Genomic DNA, 4,753 nt, shown 5'->3' with positions numbered 1-4,753 from the left:
CACTAGCTCCTGTGTTAGTGGGGTTCAGTAACGCCAGCTGATCCCCTGCTGTGTGGACGGCAAAGTCACCAGCTCCATCAACATTCAAACCACTACTGATTTTTAACCGTGCCCAACTTAGGTCTCTGGCTCCACTGTCTCTACTATTTCCCCTGGCCTCCAACCCCGCCATCTACATCTCTGAAGTGGCGTCAGCACAATCTACACTTGTTCCTGTGTTCCTGTGGCTCAGTCCCATCAGTTTATCCCTGATGTGTGTCCGGCAAGGTCTCCTGCTCTGTCCACATTCCCATAACCAGTAGTGGGAATGAGGACAGAGCTGGTGAACTTGCCGGACAAACATCAGGGGATCAACTGACGGGACTGAGCACCAGTAACACAGGAACAAGTGTAGATTGTGCTGACGCCACTTCAGAGATGTAGCTGGCGGGGTTGGAGGCCAGGGTAAATAGTAGAGACAGTGGAGCCAGAGGCATAAGTGGAGCATGGTTAGAATCAGTAGTAGTCAACAACCTCCATAAAAACCGCTGCCCATTGGCCTCTGCATGCGGCATGCGTAATCCTGGGCTCCAACAGCGTCAGTTGATGTTCAGAAGTGTCGTCTCCACAGAGCCAAACACATTCGTTCAAGTGTCAGTGGGGTTCAGCACTGCCAGCTGTTCCCCTGCTGTGGAGATGGCAAGTCTCCTGCTGCCTTCACCTGCCAAAAGCAACAGGCCCCAGCCTGCTCCTCGCCTAATCCTGGGCTCCAACAGCGTCAGTTGGTGTTCAGAAGTGTCGTCTCCACAGAGCCAAACACATTCGTTCAAGTGTTAGTGGGGTTCAGCACTGCCAGCTGTTCCCCTGCTGTGGAGATGGCAAGTCTCCTGCTGCCTACACCTGCCAAAAGCAACAGGCCCCAGCCTGCTCCTCGCCTAATCCTGGGCTCCAACAGCGTCAGTTGGTGTTCAGAAGTGTCGTCTCCACAGAGCCAAACACATTCGTTACAGTGTTAGTGGGGTTCAGCACTGCCAGCTGTTCCCCTGCTGTGGAGATGGCAAGTCTCCTGCTGCCTACACCTGCCAAAAGCAACAGGCCCTAGCCTGCTCCTCGCCTAATCCTGGGCTCCAGCAGCGTCAGTTGGTGTTCAGAAGTGTCGTCTCCACAGAGCCAAACACATTCGTTACAGTGTTAGTGGGGTTCAGCACTGCCAGCTGTTCCCCTGCTGTGGAGATGGCAAGTCTCCTGCTGCCTTCACCTGCCAAAAGCAACAGGCCCCAGCCTGCTCCTCGCCTAATCCTGGGCTCCAACAGCGTCAGTTGGTGTTCAGAAGTGTCGTCTCCACAGAGCCAAACACATTCGTTACAGTGTTAGTGGGGTTCAGCACTGCCAGCTGTTCCCCTGCTGTGGAGATTACAAGTCTCCTGCTGCCTACACCTGCCAAAATCCAGTAGGCCCCAGCCTGCTCCACGCCTGATCCTGGGCTCCAACAGCATCAGTTGGTGTTCAGAAGTGTCGTCTCCACAGAGCCAAACACATTCGTTACAGTGTTAGTGGGGTTCAGCACTGCCAGCTGTTCCTCTGCCGTGGAGATGGCAAGTCTCCTGCTGCCTACACCTGCCAAAATCCAGTAGGCCCCAGCCTGCTCCACGCCTGATCCTGGGCTCCAACAGGGTCAGTTGGTGTTCAGAAGTGTCGTCTCCACAGAGCCAAACACATTCGTTCAAGTGTTAGTGGGGTTCAGCACTGCCAGCTGTTCCCCTGCTGTGGAGATGGCAAGTCTCCTGCTGCCTTCACCTGCCAAAAGCAACAGGCCCCAGCCTGCTCCTCGCCTAATCCTGGGCTCCAACAGCGTCAGTTGGTGTTCAGAAGTGTCGTCTCCACAGAGCCAAACACATTCGTTACAGTGTTAGTGGGGTTCAGCACTGCCAGCTGTTCCCCTGCTGTGGAGATGGCAAGTCTCCTGCTGCCTTCACCTGCCAAAAGCAACAGGCCCCAGCCTGCTCCTCGCCTAATCCTGGGCTCCAACAGCTTCAGTTGGTGTTCAGAAGTGTCGTCTCCACAGAGCCAAACACATTCGTTACAGTGTTAGTGGGGTTCAGCACTGCCAGCTGTTCCCCTGCTGTGGAGATGGCAGTCTCTCCTGCTGTCTCCGCATTCCAAAGACAGTAGGCCTCTGCCTACACCCTCCTATTTCCTGGGCTTCAACACAGCCAGTTGTAGCTCGGAAGTGCCGTCCACACGGAAAGAGACACTTGCTGCCGCGTCTCAGTGGGGTTCAGTAACGCCAGCTGTTCCCCTGCTGTGTGGATGGCAGTCTCTCCTGCTGTCTCCGCATTCCAAAGACAGTAGGCCTCAGCCTACACCCAGATTTTGCCTGGGCTTCAACACAGCCAGTTGTAGCTCGGAAGTGCCGTCCACACGGAAAGAGACACTTGCTCCCATGTCTCAGTGGGGTTCAGTAACGCCAGCTGTTCCCCTGCTGTGTGGATGGCAGTCTCTCCTGCTGTCTCCGCATTCCAAAGACAGTAGGCCTCTGCCTACACCCTCCTATTTCCTGGGCTTCAACACAGCCAGTTGTAGCTCAGAAGTGCCGTCCACACGGAAAGAGACACTTGCTCCCGTGTCTCAGTGGGGTTCAGTAACGCCAGTTGTTCCCCTGCTGTGTGGAAGGCAGTCTCTCCTGCTGTCTCCGCATTCCAAAGAGAGTAGGCCTCTGCCTACACCCTCCTATTTCCTGGGCTTCAACACAGCCAGTTGTAGCTCGGAAGTGCCGTCCACACGGAAAGAGACACTTGCTCCCGTGTTTCAGTGGGGTTCAGTAATGCCAGCTGTTCCCCTGCTGTGTGGATGGCAGTCTCTCCTGCTGTCTCCGCATTCCAAAGACAGTAGGCCTCTGCCTACACCCTCCTATTTCCTGGGCTTCAACACAGCCAGTTGTAGCTCGGAAGTGCCGTCCACACGGAAAGAGACACTTGCTCCCGTGTTTCAGTGGGGTTCAGTAACGCCAGCTGTTCCCCTGCTGTGTGGATGGCAGTCTCTCCTGCTGTCTCCGCATTCCAAAGAGAGTAGGCCTCTGCCTACACCCTCCTATTTCCTGGGCTTCAACACAGCCAGTTGTAGCTCGGAAGTGCCGTCCACACGGAAAGAGACACTTGCTCCCGTGTCTCAGTGGGGTTCAGTAATGCCAGCTGTTCCCCTGCTGTGTGGATGGCAGTCTCTCCTGCTGTCTCCGCATTCCAAAGACAGTAGGCCTCAGCCTACACCCAGATTTTGCCTGGGCTTCAACACAGCCAGTTGTAGCTCGGAAGTGCCGTCCACACGGAAAGAGACACTTGCTCCCGTGTTTCAGTGGGGTTCAGTAACGCCAGCTGTTCCCCTGCTGTGTGGATGGCAGTCTCTCCTGCTGTCTCCGCATTCCAAAGACAGTAGGCCTCTGCCTACACCCTCCTATTTCCTGGGCTTCAACACAGCCAGTTGTAGCTCGGAAGTGCCGTCCACATGGAAAGAGACACTTGCTCCCGTGTTTCAGTGGGGTTCAGTAACGCCAGCTGTTCCCCTGCAGTGTGGATGGCAGTCTCTCCTGCTGTCTCCGCATTCCAAAGACAGTAGGCCTCTGCCTACACCCTCCTATTTCCTGGGCTTCAACACAGCCAGTTGTAGCTCGGAAGTGCCGTCCACATGGAAAGAGACACTTGCTCCCGTGTCTCAGTGGGGTTCAGTAACGCCAGCTGTTCCCCTGCTGTGTGGATGGCAGTCTCTCCTGCTGTCTCCGCATTCCAAAGACAGTAGGCCTCTGCCTACACCCTCCTATTTCCTGGGCTTCAACACAGCCAGTTGTAGCTCGGAAGTGCCGTCCACACGGAAAGAGACACTTGCTCCCATGTCTCAGTGGGGTTCAGTAACGCCAGCTGTTCCCCTGCTGTGTGGATGGCAGTCTCTCCTGCTGTCTCCGCATTCCAAAGACAGTAGGCCTCTGCCTACACCCTCCTATTTCCTGGGCTTCAACACAGCCAGTTGTAGCTCGGAAGTGCCGTCCACACGGAAAGAGACACTTGCTCCCGTGTCTCAGTGGGGTTCAGTAACGCCAGCTGTTCCCCTGCTGTGTGGATGGCAAAGTCTCCTGCTGCCTACACAGTCCTACTACTACTGATTTTTAACCGTGCTCCAATTAGGCCTGTGGCTCCACTGTCTCTCGTATTTCCCCTGTCCTCCAACCCTGCCAGTTACAGCTCCGAAGTGGCGTCTGCACAATCCACACTTGTTCCTGTGTTACAGGTGTTCAGTCCGGTCAGTTAATCCCCTGATGTGTGTCCGGCAATGTCGCCTGCTCTGTCCACATTCACATTCACATTCTGTCCACTGGCTTCAACACAGCCAGTTGTTGCTCGGAAGTGCCGTCTTCACAGAGTAAAACACTAGCTCCTGTGTTTGTGGGGTTCAGTAACGTCAGCTGTTCCCCTGCTGTTTTGATGGCAATCTGTCCTGCTGCCTCCCAATTGACAGCACATCAGGCCTCAGCCTGCTAAGTGCTTGTCCCTGGGCTCCAACATCGCCAGTTGCTGCTCATAACTGACTTTGGCACGGGTACTCCCTCCTGCCCAGCTTGGTTCCAGCCCTGCCTGCTGTTTCCGGGAAGTGTCAATGTCAGTTTGCCACCCCAAGTTGCCATGTCGTGTTGCGGTTGGGTTAGCCGAGGCTAGGGTGCCAGCAGTTTAGGTGCTTCCTATGTGGACTGCGGGTTCTGGTAAGAAAGGCTTGTTCCGTAGTGCCA

The sequence above is a fragment of the Dendrobates tinctorius genome, unplaced genomic scaffold (assembly GCF_039654945.1).
Source record: "Dendrobates tinctorius isolate UK_male_01 unplaced genomic scaffold, ASM3965494v1 ptg000051l, whole genome shotgun sequence".
Classification (NCBI taxonomy): Eukaryota; Metazoa; Chordata; class Amphibia; order Anura; family Dendrobatidae; genus Dendrobates; species Dendrobates tinctorius.
Note: the sequence above shows the minus strand (reverse complement) of the source record.